The following is a 23,019-nucleotide window of genomic DNA, read 5'->3' on the forward strand; positions in this document are numbered from 1 at the left end:
CAGGATACTAGCCTGCATGATAAAGGGCAAGTTCCTTTAACCTCTCCAAACTTCAGTTTCCCCATCTGTAAATTGTAAATAATAACAATTGAACCTATTTTATTTTGGTCATTGTGGACCTCACATGAGATTAAATATCTGAAATTCTTTTCAAATCTGAAATTCTTTTATAAACAAAAGTTATTATTTTTATTATTTCCATGCATGAGCCCTACAAGTGTTGCAGGGACTAGCTAGCTATAAAGGTCAAGTTATTGTTTATTTTCTCCAAGAATGGCAAGAAAAATGTGTTTGATCCAGCTATGCAAAAATAGAACTTAATTTGAAAAAGTCTCATTAGGCAGGGTCTTTGGAGAAGAGTTTCTTAGGAAGATGTTAAAAAATGGTATCATCATCATCACTGCCCCTTCCTCCTCCATCATCATCATGACCATCATCATTAGCATTATCATCACTTATGTAATTAAATTGAGCATTGTGCCAGCTACTTCTGGGATCTGTAATGATGAAATGCTTCCTTAAAATGGTCCTCAGCCTTTCAAGGTGTGTCATCATCAGGGCTTTCATGGAAGTGGTTTATCAAAAGAGGAAATGACAAGAAATCTAATGAGATTTTAGGCTACATTAAAGAAGTAGAAGATCCCAGAATAAAGATGCCGAAGGCAGAGTACATCTGGAGTATTGAGTTCAGTTCTGAATGCCACAATTTAGGAAAGACACTGAAAAGTCCTACAGAGGAGGACAATCAGGATAGTATTAATATTTGAAAAATAAACCAGAATAGTATAATTCACATTTCTATGATGCTTTAAATATTACAAAAACACTTTGTATACATCATTTTCTTTTATCTCATATCAACTCTGTTTAGTCAAAACAAAAAGACAGACATGAATTCGTGTTGAAGAATAAATAATGAAGAAAGTATGAATGCTTAGCCCAGAGAAGAGAAGAAATAATCATAGTTTTTAGTATCTGAAGGTTTATCAGGTAGCAGAATAGTTAAGGTTCATTGTACTTGACTCTAAAAAGCAGACTAGGGACAAATTTTACTTTAGTAAGAAAATCCTTCTAATGATGGGAGCTGTCCAAAAGTGGACATCTGTGGAGGTGATGGGCTGCCCCTCATTGAAGGTCTGGATATTGTTTATTTGCTGAAGGGATTCTTTTTCCCGGTTTGGTACAGTTTCATGTTACAGTTAAGACTAGAAGATTGCTTTTGTCTCTTTCAAATCTGAAATTCTGTGATGCTATGAATATGGAGAAAAAGAAGGTCATTCTTTCAATAGCAGCTTACATAGGTTGGAAATTTCTCTCTCTTCTCCCTGGGTTGCAGGCAGGTTATACAGAGAATTTATTATCTACTTTTTTTTGGACTGTGTCACAGAATGTCTAATTGGGACCAGGTTCTGTTCCCATTTTGAAAGCATTAGAGAACCTTGGTGAGTGCATATGAGTTTTTTTCCCCTCATTTTAAATTTTCTCATTTAAAATTAGCTTCTTATATCTCAGAGTAGAAATGTCGAATGATTCTTGTATGGGTGGTGGTGGAGAAAGCCCAGTACATGACTTTCCAAATTGGGAGGCAGACTAATTACTTCTGGAGGTGGTTAGATATTTAATTAAGGGTTGAGGTGGAGGGGGCCAGACAGAAGCATATTTCACAGAGTTTTCTGCTTATCGGAGAGAAATTTATCTTCAATACTATTTCATTGGAGGATTGGTTAAAATTAGGGGATGTGATTAGCTTGGAGAAGGAAAAACTCAAGGTAGACATATGGCAATGGTCAGGTATCTGAAGGCCTGTCCTATGGAGAAGACATATTGTGATTCAGCTCTAGAGGGCTGGGATCTGTAGAAAGGCCAAGTTTAACTTGATATCAAGACAAACTTCCTAAGAACTAGAACTATCCCAGGTGGAGTAGAGGTGAATTCCTTTTCCTTATTTTGTTTTCAAGTATTACCTGGATGATCATTTATCTGTCAGCTAGAGGGGATTTGATTCATGTATGAATGGGATTCTCCAATTCTGAGATTCTGTGATTTCATTTATAGCACTTAGCACAATGCCTGGTATACAGTAAGTGCTTAATAAATGTTTATTGGGTGATTGGCCACTCTGCCCTATATCATGATCAGTCAGACATCATTCCACAGTGCTACCAGAATCAGATTAAAGTGTAATTAAGTAATATTTGCCATAATAAATAAAAATATAGCAGAACATAGATGGTGTTTAACATGTGGTTTTTCAAGTCAATATGCAGCGCAGAAGGATTTTATCCATGTGGAGAGTTCTAACAATATCAGGGATAACTTGGAAGAAAGCTAGTGCTATGTTGTTCAGGGTACTTTGCAGGTGTTCCATATTACATTTAATTATGTAATATTTCCGAACTCTTCTGTGCTGTGGGTGGGAGGCGGCCATATGGCCATCATTTTGATTGGGATATCCACTCTGAATTTGCTCTCAGGTTTGCCTAAGTAATTGTGTGAACAGCCCCATGGCCAGCCAGGGAGCTGTTCTTTCAGAATCAAAGTTGAAGAAGTATTATCAGTCTTTGCTTTTCTCAAGCAGGTTCCAGGAGTTGGTATCTGTCTGTACCTCAGGACTGACTGTCTCAACATAATGTTATTTCTAGAGGAAATGTTCCCTGAAAACAGCCCCTGATGCCATCATCCTTCATCATTAGAGCAATTAAGGATTTTAAATTCTCTTTACTTTAAAAAAATTGGAGAGAGAAATCAAAGCAGTACAGATATTCTCGTTCTCCCACTCAAAATGCCCACAGTGGTCCATCAAAATTTGCTATTTATTCTTGTTAAGCATGATTCTTTGATGCTTTCCTAAGTCTTGTCTATACTATACTAGCCAAGAAAAAAGTACAAGTCTTTAGTTATTTTAATTTCATGACTGAATATAGACCTAGCAACAAGAGTAGTTTAAATTGCTTAGGAGGTCTTAAAATCTGTTCCGATCTGATGGCTGGTCTCAGCTTTGCCCCTGATTTACTGAGTGTTCTTGCTAATTCATTTCCTTTCTCTGATTCCTACTTTTCTCATCTCTAAAAGAGATGTCATGTAACAAAATGGAAAGTGCACACACTAACTCCAGAGTCAAGGTCCTGGGTTCGGTTTTTGATTCTGACATGAGCTGTTTTTGTGATCTTGGTGAAGTAACTTAGCCATCCTCAGCCTTAGTTAGCTCTAACACTTTGTTAGTAAAATGACGGGTTTGGAGTAGATGGTCTGTGAGGCTTTTTCCAGCTTTGAATCTATGGAATTTTTTCAATTTAAAAATTTCATAAGAGCTTGCCTGAGATAAGCCTTGATAGAAACTAAAGATCCCAAGAAGTAACCAGCTTCAATAACCTTTTCCAAAGAGAGGCAAATAAACCCTGAGAGACTAGAAATTTACTTCATTCTGAACTCTGTCCTAATTATCATAGCTGATGATGACTTAATGAAATAACAGAGGAAAAGGATGAAAAGAACTTCTAGACTGAGAGACCTGTGTCAACTTTTATTTTGTCAAGAAACAATGGTGGAACTGTGTTCCAGAAGTAAAGAAAAGTCTGGCAGTGATTCTTTTCACCCCGAATGATGGCTATTATTTAAGAGTCAGTGTGTTATAGGGCATAAAGAGCTACTATTAAATCACAATCAGGAGTTCAAATCCTGAATCTGACATGTATTGTCTATATTACTGTGGACAAGATCTTATAATTTGCCAGGAAGTTAAAGCTATAAGATGCAGAGAAGGTGTTTTCCATTCATACAGGGAGTTTCATCACCAGGAAGTTCCTTATACTAATGAAACCACATGTCCAGTACCTAGTATCTTTATTATTTATTACTCTATCAATAAATTACATAGAAAGTAGTTTCATATTTATTTAAACCTTATTTGATTATATACATAGTACATTTATATATGTACATGTATATGAAAAGAGAGAGAGACAGGGGGAAAGATGGAAGGGATAGAGAGACAGAGGAAGAGAGAAGAAAAGAGAGGTAAAGGGAAAGGGAGAGAGAGGGGAGAGAAGAACAGATAGAAAGAGACAAAAGAGAGCACAATTGTTTATGGGTAGAGATTTTTTCAGTCAAATAAATATTACTTAATTAATTGAAGTGGGGGCTCACAATTAACTGTCTAATAAGAAGTTACTGGTGCTGTGAAGTGGAAGTAGCAGAACACAGCCATCAGTTATCTAAGAACATAGGAAAGGGTGAATCAGAAAGATGGGCCAGTTGCAGATAAGAGAGGTCAATGGCCACATCCTCGAGGCTAGTGGCTGTGGTCCACATTGAAATCACATGGTAAAAGTAAACATTCATAGCTGAATCGATGGACAAGGCTTTATACAGGAAGTGAGCACTTAAGCTGAGCCTTGAATGCAGCTAGAGATTCTAAGAGGTAGATCTGAGGTGGAAAAGGCATTTTTTCCTTTTGGTCATTTTGAATGGTTGCTTGAGAATATAAAATTTGTGAAGATCCCCACGACCTTCCAGTGCAGCCCATTCTAATTTGGGACGACTGTATTGTTTTAATATTATGCAAATCCTTATTTGGGGTCAGAAGACTTGAATTCAAATCTTGACTCTGTCACTAACTATCTAAGTGAGATTGGGCAAGTAAATTTAAACCTCTGTAGTTCTCCATTCCTTAATAGTAAAACGAGGGGGGTGAGATCAGATTATATTATTATGTATTATGTTATATTATGTTAATTATATAATAATATTATTATTATAATATATCATATTGATTATATATTATAATATATAATTATATTATTAATTGGAATTATTATTCTAGTTCTAAATCTGTGATCCTGTGATCTCTTTTCTCTTGCCAATCCTATGATATGGGCAGTGCAATTATCATTACCCCCATTTAACAGATTAGGAAACTGAGGTTCAGTGACTTGTCCAAAATATCCGAGGGAGATTAGAACCCAGCCCCCAGCTCTAAGTCTACCCTTTACTCTGTACAGTATGTGCTGTCACATGTAAACAAGCATCAACATCTGCTCTGTACTCTTTCTCTTCCCCTCCTCCCCTCCCTCCAGCTCTGTTTCAGGGTAAAAAGAACCAACAGGTAGAGAATGCAGCTATCCACAGGACCCAGTCTCCATAGATGCTATTCAGCCCTCATTTCCTATCATTAGTCTTTGAATGGGAGCCTCTAACTGGGGTTTGCACTGGTTACCCATTAGTAACCAGGCAACAGAAGCATTTCCTACAGGCGGTGGCAATCCATGAAGAATATTAGCTCCCTGTGTATAAATTCAAGTGCTTTGGATTTGGAAAGGATGTTGATAAGGGGACACAACAACGGATAAAGTTTAATTTTTACCTGTGGACTTGGTATAGGCCCAATCCCTATGGCAACATGACTGCTCAGTGATACACACACATCAGACAAGAATTACTTTTATATTTCTAAGCATGTAATGTTTGTGGGAATTTAAAAAAAATTAACTCCCTCTGATTTCACTTAAGGAAACTGCAGCATTTAGAGTCCCTGAAAACCTGAATTCACCAGGACTCTTCCTGAATGATTGGACTCTAAGACCTGAGGTGGGATAATGTTAGTATCTTCTGAGACTTTGCACTGTTGACTTCCTATGGGGATACTGGGTGTAGCCAAGAGACTGATGATGTTAGCAGGTGATTGCTAATGACAGGGAGGGTTCAGAGTAGAATCTAGGGAGAAGTGAAGGCAAGGAGAAGCCTTAAACCATAGACAGAGCTGCCCTTATTCATTTCACTAAGCTGGTGTGCACACCTGTTTCTTGGATGGGTAAGTTTTATTGCTCTGGCAATCATTTCTTAAGTGACTCCTTAAGGAGAAGGGATGTGGTGGAATGGAGTGGGACTTGTAATAACTTAGGCGTTAGAGATACCTGAATGTAGTACTCATTAACCTAAGTAACCTTCAGAAAGTGGCTCAACATGGCCTCTGTTTCCCCATCTGTAAAATATGCCTGCCTGCTGAACTAGATTATTTTGAAAATTCCTTTCAACTCTGATATTTCAATCAATGATTTATGTTCCTATGGTGGGGTCTGGAGGAGATATCAACTTCCTTATGGCACCTTTCTAGACCATCCTCCCAGTTGTAATATTCCCCCTCAAAGGACTTTGTACATACTTTATTCTTTATAGTCTACAAATTCCTTTCCATACCCCATTTGTTCTTTTCTTGACATATTCTTTTCTGTGTATGTGGTATAGTGGAAAATGGCTTTCTTTGATGTTACAATCCCAACTCTGATACTTCTTACCTCTCTGACCTTCACATCCCTGGACCTCAGTTTCCCTGTATGTATAGTGTGGACTTCTCATCTTAGATTGGTTCTAAGTCCCCTTTCAATCTAAACTTATCATCCTATTATTATACTTTCATAGTCTCTTTGGTTTTTACAGTTGAGTAAATCAAGGTTCAGAGAGATTAAATAACTAGTTGAAAGATGCTAGACTTAGGACTAGAAGAGACTTCATGAGCTCTGGATAGAATGCACCACCCTAATTTTACAGATGAGGAAACAGGTTCAAAATAATCAACTAGCCATAAGATCATCAATCTCTAGCACTGGAGTTGCTTCAGAGAGATGAAGAAACTGAGGGATGGTTAAATGTAATGGAATGGAATAGTTACTAGAAGTGGGATTTGAACCCATGGCCAGCATCCTAAAAACAGGTTATGATCTTCCCTTTGGCCCTACCTTATCCTTATTCAAAACCTTCCTTTGCCATCAGTCTCCAGAAATTTAGACAGTGCTGTGATTAGCATTACAAGGAGAAGAGAAACAGTTTTCCATTTGAATGCCTCCAAAGAATGACACCTTTCTGATTTTCCCTTTTCAAAGTATTTCCTTGGCATTCAGCCTGCTTGAGAAAATCAAACTGAGATGAGCTGAATCCACAAAGGGTGTCCAAAGCTCTGGTTTCTGGGAAATCTATAGCACGAGACCCAGGGATGATTCAACCTTGTTAGCATTATCGAGTGGAAGCTCTGTGAGCCTCCTCTCAGACTCTGCTCAAGCTGCTACTTCAGGCAGATTCGGCTTCTTAAGGACAACGATTTTTTTTTGTTCCTTTTTTGTCTCTTTTGTTTCACTTTTTTGTTTCCGCCACTCAAGAGCCAGGAAGCTGTAAAGTCAGTTTCTTTTCTTACAGTATCTTTCTGATTGGTTCTGTGATGAAAATGGTGGTGACTCAAATCAGCAGAAGAAAGTAAGGGAGTTTAGATGGGAGAAGAGAAGGCTTAGGAAGGTCCATGACCATTGTCTTCAAACAGTTCAGTGGCTCTTTGTGTGGGGAGACAAAGACAGAGAGAGACACATACAGAGAGGCAGGGGGACAGAGACACACAGAGACAGAGACAGGGATGGAGACACACAGAGATAAAGACAGGGATAGAGACACACAAAGATAGAGAACAGAGACAGAGATACACCCAGACAGACAGATACAAAGACACACACATACAGAGACGCACAGAAGAGAGATACACACACAGAGAGAAAGAGAGACAGTCAGAGAGAACAAGAGAGAAAAAGAGACACAGAGAGAAAGAGAGGCAGAGACACATAGAGACACAGAAACAAAGAAAGAGATGGAGAGAGAGGGACCGAGATAAAGTGATGGAGAGAGAGACATACAGAGATGAGAATTGTAGCAAAGCAACACAACAAATGGTCTGAGAAAATGTAATGTGCTTATCCATAAGACTCACCCCCACCTCTGCAAAGGAGGAAGGTCCTGCATCTTTTCTGTATCATGTCTCTTCTAATTTTCTCCACTTAATGAATTAATGAGAATTGTTTTTGAAGTAAAACTTGAGTAGTTTGTACAGAAATAACTCCTACCAATGTTATTTTTAGTTTCGGAAAACATTTTGTTATCCTTCATCTTAAGTAGGATAAACAGTCCCTGTCAGCTCTCCAAATTTTGCTTAGCCTATTAATTTGCTTAACAAACTTTCTCAGAGTATAAAAAACTGAATATTAACTCAGTGTAGAAATAGTGTGTTCAGTACAAAGATTTCCTATCTACTCTTAAAATACCTTCAGAACTCAAGACATAGCGCCTTTTCCTTGATAAAATTTAGATTGAATATCAGAGTTCCAATCTATGACCAAGCAATTTTAATTTCATACTCTTTCAGTTATCTTTCATTCTAACTTAGCAGGGCACTAGTGACTCTGATTGTTATCATATCATTTGATTACAACATTTTAATGAGGCAAGAATAAGGTAAGGTGGAAATATATTATTGGCTGGATAACTTTGGAGAAAGCACCAAGCAATTAGGAAAAGTTGAAAGTGTCAACTGATTTTCACATTGTAGAATCATCAGAAACTTTTTAGGCAGCTTCAGAAGAGGGTCAACATAAGAAAGGATCCCCTTAGTCTTTTTGCAGTACCCCGGATGTTATCTAACCAGAACATGGTGGGATTATTACTCCCTAGTTTTTGGTTCTCTGTCTCAATATGGTTCAGCATTTAAATTTTCCTTTTTTAAAAGCCACATCACATTGTTGACTTTTATTGAGTTTGTAGAGCATTACGTCCCCCACCCCCAGATCTTTAACAAACAACAAAAATAGCAGATGCCTGGAAAAGAGAAATCTCCCTCACTTATTTGTTGGGAAGAGAAAGAGGAAAGTGGTATAAATTTAGTATTTAATTCTTTTCAATCAGTTCAGTTCAGCAGACATTGAAGTTCATACTTTGTGCATAACCCAGTGCTAGGCACAAATACTGGCCGAGATACTGCATTTAGAAGAGAAATGGCCCTACCCTCCCAGAACTCATGGTCTATTGGGAGAATAGAATATATAAATGGATAACTCTAAAGCCTGATTATAACACCTCCTCCCCCTCACACCCACCCACATGTATACACACACACACACACACACACACTCAATATGAACTCCTGCCCAGAAGAGAGAAAAACAAGAAATGAGTTTAGTGAATCAGTGCTTGGCTACAAGGAAATCTCATAAATATCTCAAATGGGCAAATAAAATGTTCAGCCTCCATGCCTAATCTTTCCATTGCCCTTTATGGGTATCATTATTATGGGAAGGAAAAATTCAAAAGACAGGATGGTTCCAGCACTTAGGAACCATCTGCCTTCACTGTCTGATCGCTGCAGGGTCATCAGATATGGCTTCCAGGCATATAATATGTCCCACAAAAATGGAGAAGAATCAAAGACAAGCATTATGGAATATGTGTTCAGCTCTCTCTCTCTCTCTCTCTCTGAAAGCTTTTTATTTTCAAAACATGTGCATGGATAATTTTTCAACAATGACCTTTGCATAGCCTAGTGTTTCAGATTTTCCCCTCTTTTCCCCCAACTCTTCCTCTAGATGGCAAACAATCCAGTATATGTTGTACATGTTAAAGTATATGATAAATCCAATATGTATAAATATATTTATACAATTCTCTTGTTGCACAGAAAAAAATCAGATCAACAAGGAAAGAAAATCTCAATCTCTCTCTTTCTCTCCCCTTCTTCATTCCTTCCTCCCTTTCTCCCTCCCCCTCTCTCTTTATCTCTGTCTCTCTCTCTGTCTCTGTGTTTGTTTCTGTGTGTCTGTCTGTCTTCCTCCCCCTCCCTCTCCTTTTCCTCCTATCTCCTCCCCCCATCTCTCTGCCTCTCTTTGAAATGTGACATGCTGAGGCTACCTCTTCCATTAAAACATATGTAGACAGAGTATCTTTCTCAGTATTTAATTAGATACAGTCACAGTTATGGAAGTAAGGAAAAGATGATGGAAAAAATCACTTTAGACTTGAAATCCCCTTTGAAAAATCCTTACATGCATGTAAAGAGGGTGGAGGAGAAATCAAAAGGGAGGAGAAATACAAAGAGAAGGTGAGGACAGAAAGATCATGAGTTCTGTAGCAAGATTCTTAAGTTCCTTCCATTTGTGTTAGAGCTGAAGAAAGTTAGACTGAGAAAGGGCGAATGAGGAAAAGTGAGAGAAAGAAGGAATAAAACATAAGAGCCAAAGTGAAAAAAACAGGGAAGAGAAGAAAGAGAAAAGAGAAAAAAGAAGAGGAGATGAGAGACACACAGAGAGACAGAGACAGAGAGACTTAGAGAGACAAAGAGAGACAGAGATGGAAATTCAGAAAGGAATAAGAAAGCAGGAAAAGAGGGAGAGTAGTGAAAAAAGAAGAAAAGAAGAGAGGAGAATATAAAGAGAAATAGAGAGGAGCAGAGAGTAAAAGAAAAGAAAAAGAATACAATGAAAGAGGAAGAGAAGTGAGAAATGAAGCTAGAGTAGAGTCACTGGGATATAAGGGTGGAGGACAGGAAAGAGTCAGTGGGAGGAAGGAGAACAGAGAAAAAAGGTAGAAAGATATACAGAGAAAGGGATAGAAGACTGAAGAGGAAGGGAAAGAAGGTGGAAGGGAAGGAGAAGAGGATTAGGAAGAGATAAAAAAAAGAGAGAACAAAGAGCAGTAGAGAAGGTTTCTGTTAGGCTGAAAAATTAATTCATGTTAGAAAAGGAGAGAATGAAGTACTTTTCAGGGATTTCCTTTGAGAATGAAAGGGTTGGGTGGGGGAAAGAAATAACATCAAAAAGCATATTAATTTACTCCTACATGAGCCTCCATAAGGTTATGCTACTCTATGTAGCTCATCCTGATTGATGAGCAGAGAAATGAAATCAAGAGTTAATAATCTTTTCCCACCATGACAGTGGAGGAACTACTCAGAGTTCCCTCAGTCAACAAGTTTTTATTGATCATTTAATATGGGCCAGGTACTGAAGAGAAGACAATTTTAGCAGCCAGAGGCGAGCTGTAAGAAGGAACAAAAGTTATGCTTACCTCAATCAAGGCTCAGAGTCACAAAAAATCCCAAAATCTTGTGGTCGGAAGGTACCTCAGGGACCACACAATTTAATTTGCACCAAATGCACACAGTTCCATCTTTATCCAACAAAGACAAATACAGTCTTTAAGGTCTTTAGTGGGGTGGTGGTGATTACCTCTCCAATTGGCCCATTCCCCTTTTGGGGTTTCTAATATTAGAAAGTTTTATCTTTAATCAAACCCAAATTGGTGTCTGTGCTGTCTTCCACCATTGCTTCAAGTTTTGGACTCAGTAATTAGAACAAAATCAAATCAAATCAAAGCCCCAAACCCCAAAATCCAAAACAAAAAAAACTAATCTTCCTTATATATGTCAGTCATTAAAATACTTGAAACAAGTAATTGTGTTCCTAGCCACTAGCCTTCTTTTCTCCACAGTAAGTAGCTTTATTTCTCATTATGTCTTGTATTAGTCACTTCTTTATCCTACAATAATATTCCATTATATTCCTATACAACAGTTTGTTCAGATTTTCTTTAATCAATGGACCTTCATTTTGTTTCCATTTTTTCAGTGCTAAAAATAGTGAGGCTATGAATATTTTCATAAAGATAGGACTTGACCTTCTTGAAGGTTTCTGCACAGTAGTAGACTTATTTGGGTCTAACAGTATGAACAGGTTAGTGACCTTTCTATTGTGATTCCAAATTTTTCCAGAACAGATAGACAAATCCAGTTCCATCAACAGTATATTAATTTGCCTGTCTTCCTATTGTACCCCCAAATATTAACTGTTTCTGCTTTTTATACTTTTTTTTTCAATTTAATAGATATGAGCTAAAACCTTACAACTATTTTAATTTTAATTATTCTTAGTATAACTTTTCTGTTGCATTTTTCATATTTTTTCTTAGTTTTCATTTCTTCTTTAGAAAACCTATCTTTAACGAAAAGAAATACCTATCTTTAAAGCATTTATCTCTTAAGGAATGAGTTAGAATAATTATATATTTCCATCAACTTCCCATATACATTGGATCACAGACTTTTATCAGAGATAATGGATTCACATATTTTTTCCCATTATACATGCCATTTTTCCTAGTTGTATTGACTTTGTGCAAACGATTTTAATTTTAATATACTAGAAACCATTTATTTAATCTTTTGAGATCTCTTTTGTTCCTTGTTTGGTTATGGTATCTCCTGCTAAACACCTTATCCAGTTGGAGTTTGTTATATGTTCTGAGAAGGTGGGACCAGATCTATTTTCTGCTAAACTATCTTTCAATTGATCACTACAACTACTACTACCACAACTATTACTACTACCACAACTATTACTACTACTACTACTACTACTACTATAACTATTCCTACTAATACTATTACTATTACAACTATCATTACCACTACTACTACCACAACTATTACTATTACTATAACTACTACTACTATCACTACTACTACTATTATTACTACAACTATACTACAACTGCAACTAGAACTCTATTACTACTACTTCTGTTACTACCACTTAACATTTATATAGTGTTTATTATGTGCTAAGAGTGTTATTCTCTCATTTGATCATCACAGCAGCCATGGTAGGGAAGAGTTATTATCCCCATTTTCTAGATGAGGAAACTGAGTCAGACGTTAAGTGACTTGCCTAGGGACATTGTTAGTACGTGTCTTTGGTCAGATCTGACCTCCAGACTCCAAGTCCAACCTCCATCCGCTGTGTCACAAATACCTGCTATATAATGGGCACTGTACTAAGTATTGTGGATACAAAGAAAAGCAAAAATTATTGTCCTTGACTTAAATAATGGGAGAGACAACATGCAAACAATCATTTGTTTAAATTGGAACATAACTTGGAAACCATCCCAAAGGGAAGGCATTAATGAGGAGGAGGAGAATGAGAGGATTCTTGCTGAAAGTAGCTTTTCATTTTGGTCTTGAAGAAAGCCAGGGAATGTAGGACACAGAGATGAGGTGGAAGAACCTCCCCGACAGGAGGGACAGCTGTGGAATTGGGAGATGGCGTGTGCTCTAGGAGCTGCTGGATCACAGAGTACGTGGAGAGGACTAAGGCATAAGGAGACTGAAGGGGTTGGAAGGACCAGGTTCTGAAGGACTTTGGAAACAAGCAGAGGATTTTCTGTTTGATCTGGGAGTTACTAGGGGGCTACTGTAGTTTATTGAATGAGTTAGGGTGGTTACATGATTAGACCTGAACTTCATTGTTGTTGTTTAGTTGTTTCTGTTCTCTGTGTCTCTTTGTGACCCCATTTGGGCTTTTCTTGGTAAAGGCACTGGAGGGCCTTGTTATTTCCTATTCCAACTCATTTTACAGATGAGGAAACTGAGGCAGACAGGGTGAAGTGATCTGCCCAGGGTCACAAGCTAATATTTGAGGCTAGATTTGAACTTAGGTTCTTCTGACTCTGGGGCAGAGGATTAATTTGGCAGCCAAGTGGAGAATAGACTGGAGTAAGAAGAGATTTAAGGTTTGGAGATTTACACAGAAGGCTTTTCAATCATCCAGGCATAAGATGATAAGAGTTTGCACCAGTGGCCATGACTTATGGGTCTCGGGAGCACTAGGAGCTCCACAGAAGACTCCAGCATCATTCCTCTGTCTGTGACTTCTTCAGCCTTTCCTTCTTCCCTAGGATTGTGTTCTCTCCAGTTGCTCCTAAATGGGCCAAGGCAGCAGCAGATGTGGGGAGGTTTTCCCCACTTCCTACCTGGGCTTATAAAGGGAGAGGTCTTTGTCCCCAGCCATAGTTGCCTTACAGCAGCCTGCAAACTTGAAAGCTGTGTTCAGCATCCTCAGCTTTAGCTGCTTTTAACCATCTACCTTATAGGCAAGTGGGTGGACAAGTGTTCTGTGTCGTGCTTGCCGGGAATGAGCTATTCACAAAATGTATAATTAATAATGTCTTTTTAAAAACCTCTCACATGTCCCAGGACTGGAATAGAGCTAAATTTATAGGAGATTATGGTCAGTGTTTTGACCATAGTAGAGAACCCAGGAAATCAGGAAGATATAAACCTTTTGAACCTGGAGCAGTCTTTGGGATAGAAATAAATTGTCCAAGAAGGATATTTTAGCTGCTATCAGAGTTAATGTCTGCAATTTATACCTGTGGTTGAAGCCCTGAGATTGGCGGCCTCTTCTTTGAGCCACATGCTGAAAAAGACATTGGTTGTAAATTAAGCTAACAAGAGTTTTGGCCCAAAGTGGGAAATTGAGCGGACGCAAAAATTGAACACATCTGCTCCTTTAGTAAGCAGACTAGAAGGAAGGGAGGGAGTAAGAGCTCAGGTGTTGAGCCAGGGATCGGAAAGAAGAGACCCTTGTTCCAGGAATTATGGATCTTTCTTTCCTTTCTCCTTATTGATTAAGAAACACTGTCCTATTCCACTGGAGGATTTCTTCTTACTGCTCTCCTCTGCAAGGGGACAAACAGTTACCCCACCCTCCCTCTCATAGCAGTTAACAATGATTACTGATCATCCCAATGCTGCCTTCCTTCCTGCAAGTTGTGTGAAAGTGAATAGGGAGAACATGGGTTCCCCAATCTCTCCTGAAAGTCTTTGAACCTAAGATTTTATCATCTGAGCAACTATGATAACATTCTCTTCCACTCAATTGGCAAGAAGGTCCCAATGGAAAGAGAGTAAGAGAACAATTCATATTCTGCCTTTTGCATGACCTTGGGAAAATCTTCATCTATAAAAATCAGGGCAATGTAAGAGACGACCTCTGAGATACCATCCAGAGTTATGATTCTCTAAATTTGTTTTGTTTTGTTTTTACAGTATGAATTACAAAGCTGAGTTCAGATTATATACTGGGGGTACTAGTGCCCAGTAAGTGCTGTTGGCTCTGGTTGTTTTTAACCACTGAAATTTCTAGTATGAAGGAACACTAGACTTGGTGGCATCTAAGGAATTATACACTATATGATACTTTAGATGCCACCAAGTCTAGTCCCCTCATTTTGAAGATGAGAAAATTGAGGCTGAAAGATTAAGTGATTTCTTCAAGGTCACAATCTAGTAAATATCTGAAAGCAAGATTTGAACTTGGGTCTTAGTGACTCCAAAGCCAACACTGAAGATTTAATATGAACTACTCAGGTTATGAGTAGACTGAGGAGAAAGTCAAAACAATACTCCATTTCTTGCCCTTTACTAAGGAGTCCAGACTCAAGACTAATTTTTTTATCCTTTTATTTTTTCCTCTTATTAGTGTTTTATTTTTTCCAGTTACATGTAAAGATAGTTTTCAAGATTAATTTTTATAAGATTTTAAGGGCCAATTTTTCTTCCTTTCTCTTTCCCAAGATAGCAAACAATCTGATATAGGTTATACATATACAATAATGTAAAATATATTTCCACATTAGTCGTGTTGTAAAAAAAAATCAGAACAAAAGGGAAAAACCAGGAGAAAGAAAAAACAAAAAACAAAAATATGAAAATAGTATGTTTTGATCTGCATTCAGCCGCCATACATTCTTTCTGTAGGTGGGGATAATATTTTCCATCACAAGTCTTTTGGATTAATCTTGGATTATTGTATTTCTGAGAATAATTATCTATCATAATTGATCATCACACAATGTTGCTATTACCATGTAAATGTTCTCCTGGTTTTCCTTGTTTCATTCAGCATCAGTTCATGTAAGTCTTGTCAGGTTTTCCTGAAATCTGTCTCTTCATCACTTTTTATAGGACATTACATTCATATATCACAGCTTGTTCAGCCATTCCCCAACTGATGGGCATCCCCGCAATTTCCAGTTCTTTGCCACTACAAAAGAACTGCTATAAATATTTTTGCACCCGTGGATTCTTTCCCCCTTTTTATGATCTCTTTGGGATACAGTCCCAGTAGTGATACTGTTGAATCAAAGGGTATGCACATTGTTATAGCCTTTTGGACATAGTTCCAAATTGCTCTTCAGAATGGTTGAGCTTTACCAACAATGCATTAGTATTCTAATTTTCTCTCATCTTCTCCAACATTTATCATTTTCCTTTTCTGCCATATTAGTCAACAGAATGGGAAGGAGATAGTACCTAAGAATTTTTTTTAATTTATATTTCTCTAATCTATAGTGATCTAGAGTAGTTTTCCATATGATTATAGATAGTTTTAATATCTTCATATGAAAACTGCCTCTTCATATCCTTTGACCATTTATCAGTTGGGAAAACTCAAGAATAATTATTGGCAAAAAGCAACTGGGGTTAGTCCAAGAGGAGGAAATAGTTTCATAGGAAATCAATGTTGTTGTTCTCCTCCAATCTTGAACTGAATCTAAAGCCACATTTAACAACATTTAACTCCTGAGAGTTAGTGCCAGGAAGGGACAGGCCAAAGAAAAATGGCTTGGTTGGAGGAGGGGAAGAGAAGTTGATTTTTTGGAAAGCCTCAGTGAACCCATTTAAACTGGAATGTACTTTCTCTTCAACTTACAGAATATCTAGATTCCTTCTATGTACAACTCAGCTTTGGGACTTCTACCCTGGGGCTGAGGGGTCTTGAAGATTGGTAACTGAGTAAATGCACAAGTATCTAGCTGCTCTATCTGGTTGACCCCAGAATGCTTCACATGTCATCCAAATCATTCAATACTAATGGCCCCATTTCACCCTCTACTCTTTCTCCCCTTTTTCCTTCCTGCTTTGGATCAACTAGCAATAATTTATTAAGTCAGTACCTGGCATTAAGTGCTCAATAAATTCTTGGGCACATATGTATATCAAATCCCAAAGCAATTTTGGAGTTGAGAGCATTGACAACTGCAGAACAGGTTCAAAAGGCAGAAGGAAACTGACTTTTGTTAAAAAACCAGGGATTTCAGAGGGCAGAGCTGGGGCGGGGGTAGTGCATTCCAGGCATGGGAAACAGGATTTACCATATAAATACAATTCTGAGATTACTGCTATTATTATTCCCTTTTTTTTTACACTTGAGTAATAAAAGTGAAGAAAAATTAAGAAGCCTCTTGTTAAAGGTGAAAGAGTTGAATGGCAAAGCTGGCTTGAAGCTTAACTTAAAAAACAACTAAGATTGTGACAACTGGTCCCATTGCTCCGTGACAAATGGAGAAATGGCAGCAGTGTCAGATTTTATATTCTTAGGCTCAAAGATCCCCGCAGATGGTGACTGCAGCCATGAAATTAAAAGATATTTGCTTCTTGGAAGGAAAGCTAGGGAAAATCTGAATAGCATACTAAAAAGCAGAGACATCACCCTGCTAATATAGTCAGAGTTATGGTTTTTCCAGTATAAATATACAACTGTGAGAGTTGCATTGTAAGGAAAGCTTACCCCTGCAGAACTGATGCTGGAGAAGACCTCTGAGAGTCTCTTGGACAGCAAAGAGATCAAACTAGCTAACACTTAAAAGGATTAATTTGAACTATTCATTTGAAGATTACATAGCACATAATGAAAAGATAGGACTCCCTGGAAAAGACCCTGATGTTGGAAGAGATTGAAAGCAAAAGGAAAAAACGGTGACAGAGGAAGAGATGGATGGTGTCATGGAAACAACAAATATGAGCTTGGACAGACTTTGGGAGTTAGTGGCAGATAGAATAACCTGATGGTCTATGGTCTATGGAGTCCAACAGAATTAGAGATGACTGACTGAACAACAGAGAGGTTAATTGACTTTTCCAGAATCACACAGCTATTCCGTGTCTGAGGACAGATTGAAACTCATTTCTTCCTGATATGAGGCTCATGATTCTAGTCACTGTGCCATCCAGCCTCTGAGTGCTAATGATATAGATACAAGCTAAGTGAAAGATAATGTTCTTGATTAAGGAACTTATATCCTAATTGGAGGAGGTTTTATTTTAAAATGGAGAGAATAGGAGGTGAGGGTGGACGGAGAAGATGCTCACATGATACCTGGAGAGTCAGGAGCAGAGCAGGGAAGAACAAAGGAAAGAGCTTGGTCCTAGACATTTCCTCAAAATGGAAGTCACTAATTAGAGGATGGAGTTGCAGGGACAGAGGCATCTTCTAGGAGTAAAAAGCAGCTGAAGCTGGGGAAGAGGTCCAGAGAATCCAGAATTATCAAGAAAACAATAGATACCAAAGTCAATTCACTACTATTGTTGCTTCTAGAAAGGGATTGCCAGCAGCTGTTCTATGACCAATTTACAATTCCTTTTATTATCCAAATCAAAATTCTCTTCCCCAGATATTATTCTCTTGTTTTTGTTCTCTCATTCTATCAAAATGTGAACTCTTTGAGGGCAGGGACTGCCTTACTTCTGTATTTGTATACCTGATACATAACTATTGAGCTCTCAAATGCTTAAATATTCATTCATTTCTTTCTTCTCTGTTGTTGCTGCCCTGGCCTCTTGGAATCATTTTGTGTAAATTTTATATTGACTCATCCTTGTACTTATCCTATTGCCATCACTGCCCCTTTGTTTTATCTCATTAACAAATCCCTCCTGTTAGAATGTAAGTCCACTGCAATTACTTTTTTCTTTGAACATTGGTATCTGGGGAGTGGGCACTTTAAAACAATTGACTTGAAATGAATTTAACTAAATTGGATATGGTTTCCATGGTGCATTCTTTTTTTATTCCCTCCACAGTATTGTATTTTCCCAAATACATGTAAAGGTAGCTTTCAACATTCATTTATGTGAGATTTTGTGTTTTAAATTTTTTCCCCTTCCCTCCTCAACTTTTCCCAAGAAAAGCAATCCAATATAGATTAAACATGTATAATCCTTCTAAACATATTTCCATTTTTGTCATGTTGTGAAAGAAAAATAAGAGCAAAAAAGGAAAAAAAATCACAAGAAAGAAAAAACAATCAAACAAACAAACAAAAAAGTGAAATTCTATGCTTCAATCCACATCCAGTCGCTATAGTTTTTTAAATATGGATGGCATTTTCCATCCCAAGTCTATTAGAATTGCCCTGGATCACCACATGCTGAGAAAAGCTAAATAGATCATAGTTGATGATCGCGTAATCTTCTTGTTACTGTGTACAATGATCTCCTGGTTCTGCTCACTTCATTTAGCATCAGTTCAAATAAGTCCTTCTAAACTTTTCTGAAATCATCCTGCTCATTTCTTATAGAACAATAATAGTCCATAACACTCATATACCTATAACTTATTCAGCCATTCCCCAATTGATGGGGAACTTTCCAGTTTCTTGTCACTACAAAAAGAGCTGCTGCAAACATTTTGCACATATAGGTCCTTTTCCCTCTTTTATGATCTCTTTGGGATAAAGTCAGTAGTGTTTGTAATGCATTCTTAAGGACATTGTGTTTTTAGAAAAATGAGATGCATAAATATATTCATGCTTAACTGTAGCTTGCTTAAGGAGTGGGGATGAAAGAAGAAAAAAAGAATAAAGTAAAAGGTGCACAGCCAAGCAAAAGAAAACCTACAAGGAAGCAAAAAAAGATGGACAGCTCTGAATACAATGTGTGCTATTATTATGTACACTGTCTTGAAATGGAAATTTATTGAAACATATTTTGAATCTTCTCTTATGTTCTACTGTGCACATGATAATATTTTTTCCATTTCCTTTTTATTGTATTTAAGTTTTAGATAAATAATATACATATCTGAAGGGAGGAAGTGAAAGATTTAAAAGAAATGGTTAAAGGATCATCAGGCTAATGAGGTCAGGAGTCATCCAAGGTCCTTGTCTTTAGGTATGACAGAAGATCCTGTTCATAGTTTCTAATATTTTGCAAACTTTAAGACACTTTATAAATACCTGTAATGATGACGATAAATAAGAAGATGAAGAGATGTCAAGGAAGAGCCTAGAAAGCATTTAGTACTCCTTTCTCAATTTAAAGAGGAGGAAACACTGTAACTTTGGAAAAGTTCAGTGATCAAATGATTTGAAAATAATAGTTAACATTTATGGAACGCTTTGAGGTCTGCCAAGTTTTCTTTTCCAACAGTCCCATCAGTCAGATCATGTAGAGATTTATAATCCACATTTGGCAGGGAAAGAAACTGAGGACTTGAGATATTAAGTAATTTGGAGAGGGTTTTATAGCTGGCGAACGTCTGATTCAGAATCTCAGCTCAGAGCCTTTACTTTTTAAGTCTGGAGTTCTATCTGCTATATTGTGAAAGTTCCTTGCTTAAGGTTTCTAAGTGGGCAAAATTGGGATCCTCATGAGTCAACAGACTTTACCAACACAGCATCTTCTGCTTAGAGAATGGCCTGAAGCTCAGAGACTGCATAATGCATTTTATAAATATCAAGAGGCAGAATTTGATCCTAGCTCTTCCTGATTTTGATTCATTCTTCCCTTTGCTGTGTTATATAATGAGTCCCTCACTATGAATAATAAAGAGAAATTTCTTCTCCCTAACTCAGACTATACTTAGGTTTCACTATTCTGGGAGATATTTATAACTTGAGAATTTTTATCAACCGTTCAGTCCGAAGAAACTACGATAAATAGGTTCTAAAAGTTGTTCAGCTTGGCTGTTTTAACACATTTTCGTTAATGAATAGACTGAAAATAGATTTGTTAGAATGCTCATGTTGTGGTTGAGAGGGAAAGACTCAGAGCCTGAAATTTCAAGACAATCCATGTTGGAGAGAGGCTGTTCTCCCAGATTGGTATCCAAATAGTTTGAACTTGAATTAGGTATCTAGGACATATTCAATTCCATTTATTTTATCAAACATTTATTAAGTACCTCCTGAATGCTAGGTACCATTGCAAATGTTGGGGAACAAAGACTAAAATCAAATAGCCCTTGCTTTATAAAGCTTACATCACAGAGGCAGTCAGTCCATAAGAATTTAAGCACCTACCATGTAACAGACGCCACATGGCATATAGAAAATGGGCACATATGTATAAAAAATTGCAAGGTAAGCTTTCCCCTCAAAATCCCAAGGCTGGCAGTAGGTAGGACAGGACAGGCTTCTTAGAAAAAGGCAGTATTTGGGGCAGCTGGAAGCTGGGTGCAGTGGATAGAGCACTAACCCTGAAGTCAGGGGACCAGAGTTCAAATTTGGTGAGAAAGACCTGAGTTTAAATCTGACCACAGACACTTAAAATTCCCTAGCTGTTTGACCCTGGGCAAGTCACTCCAATTGCCTTGCAAAGAAAGAAAAAAAGCAAAAGGCAATGTTTACACTTAGTCCTGATAAGAAATCAGAGATTCCAGGGAGCAGACGTGGAAAGGGAGTTCATTCTAGACATGGGAAACAGCAAGTAGAAAAACACAGAGATAGGAAATGCAGTATTGTGGATGAGGAATAAGAAGACCAGTTGGGCTCAATTGTTGAGTGTATGGATGGGAGAAAAATGTAAGAAACCTGAAAAGATGAGAAGGGGCCTTTGAATGCTAAACATAATTTTATATTTGATCTTGGAGGTAATATGAAGACATTGATGTTTGTTTAGTGTGGTATATCATACTTGCTCACTTTGGCAGCTGAATGAAGAAGGATTTGGGAGAGATGGCAGGCAGACCTCCAGCAGTTATAGAAATGATGTGGGTTTGCACTAGAAAAGTGAAGGGAGTGTATTGAAGAGATATTGAAAAGGTAAAAATGACAAACTATAGCAACAGCTTGAATATGGGGAGCTGAGAGTCAGTGAGGAGTCCAGAAAGATTCCCAGCTTGAGAGCCTGAGGGACTGGGAGGATGATGATGTCCTCAATAGTAATATGTCAATCTGTGAATCTGGGCAATGTACACAATGTTTCATTGCTCTCCACGATATTTTTGATTATAATATAGCTTCAGAGAACCTGCATTGGTAGATCCTTTCCTCTAGACAAGGGGATTGAGATTCTAAGAAATTCTAAGAACACTAAGAATTAGTGACTAGTTCAAGATCACAAAACTAGGGCTCAGTGAAAGGAAGAGCCCTTGAGTTCAAACCCCAGATCTACTATGTACTGTCTGAGACATCTCAGGCAAATCTCTTCCCCTTCTGAGGTCTGTTTCCTTACCTGTAATATGAGAAGTTTGGAATGAATAAGCTCTAAAATCCCTTCTAGACCTAGACTTAAGACCCAATAAAGTGGCAGGATTTGAGTCCAGGTCAAATCCAGAACTCTAATCACTCTAATGATTTTGGACTGATCCTGGAAGGATGAGAATACCTCAGAACAGAACATGGAAATTTACCTGGGACGTAATTCCTATTTCAGTTCTCTTCTCTTTCTCATGTTCTTTCTCTTTTTTCTTTTATCTTATGGTCTTTTCTTTCTCTTTTTCTTTTCTTTCCTTTCTTTTTTCTCATTTTTTTCTTTCCCATTTTCCTTTCTTTTCTTTCCTTCTTTCTCCTTTTTCCTTTCTCATGTTCTTAACCTAATCTCTAATATATTTCTTTAGTACTTATTGCAAAACAATCCAAGCTTATTGATGATGTGGCTTAGACTCAGGAGTCAGAAGACCCAAGTTCCATTCTTGTCTCTGACATTCATTGGACTTTTGAACATTAGCAAGTTGTCTTTGAATCTCATTGTCATCATCTGTGAAATGATAAAGATCCTTGCATTACCTATGTTACAGGGGTACTGTGAAAAGATGTTGTAAACCATAAAATGCTGCTTAAGTGAGTTATTACTTTCATTGATCTCTGTATTACTGCCAGCACCTAGCACAGGTCTTGGTATGTTGTGAGTTAATAACAAGTGATTCTTGAATGAATGATTGCCCATTCAGGGGCACGGCCATTGGCAATTCTTGACATCTGGTTGATAATATGAGAATATATTTTTAGGCTTATATTGTCCTTCAAAGTAGAAGATTGTTTCATTTGTGGGTTTTGTAACCCCAGTGCCTGGTACATAGTTAAATACTTTAAAAAATCATATTGATTGATTGAGCCATTCTTTTTTGGAGTGTTGTAAAACACAGCTCTGGATATAAAAGTGTTGGAGTATTGAAGGAATGAGCAAGGGAAAGGATTTCTTGCTTCCATCCCCTCTTAGAAACCGTAATAGTGACTTTCAGCAGAAGCACATGATGGTGGGTAGACATATTTGTATTTAGCCTGTGAAGGGAGATCTGAACTTATAAAGGAATGGGAGGGTGAATATTGAATTTCCTAAGTAGTGTGAGGCTGAAATATATCTCCCAGGCCTTT

The 23,019-nt window shown here is 37.6% G+C and overlaps 1 protein-coding gene across 9 annotated transcripts in view; it reads left to right on the plus strand.

Annotated features, from left to right (window-relative positions):
- Window positions 1–23,019, plus strand: part of RIMBP2 (RIMS binding protein 2) — a 489,205-nt gene that overhangs the window by 194,417 nt on the left and 271,769 nt on the right. The window lies entirely within an intron of this gene.

The sequence above is a fragment of the Sarcophilus harrisii genome, chromosome 1 (genome assembly GCF_902635505.1).
Source record: "Sarcophilus harrisii chromosome 1, mSarHar1.11, whole genome shotgun sequence".
Taxonomy (NCBI): domain Eukaryota; kingdom Metazoa; phylum Chordata; class Mammalia; order Dasyuromorphia; family Dasyuridae; genus Sarcophilus; species Sarcophilus harrisii.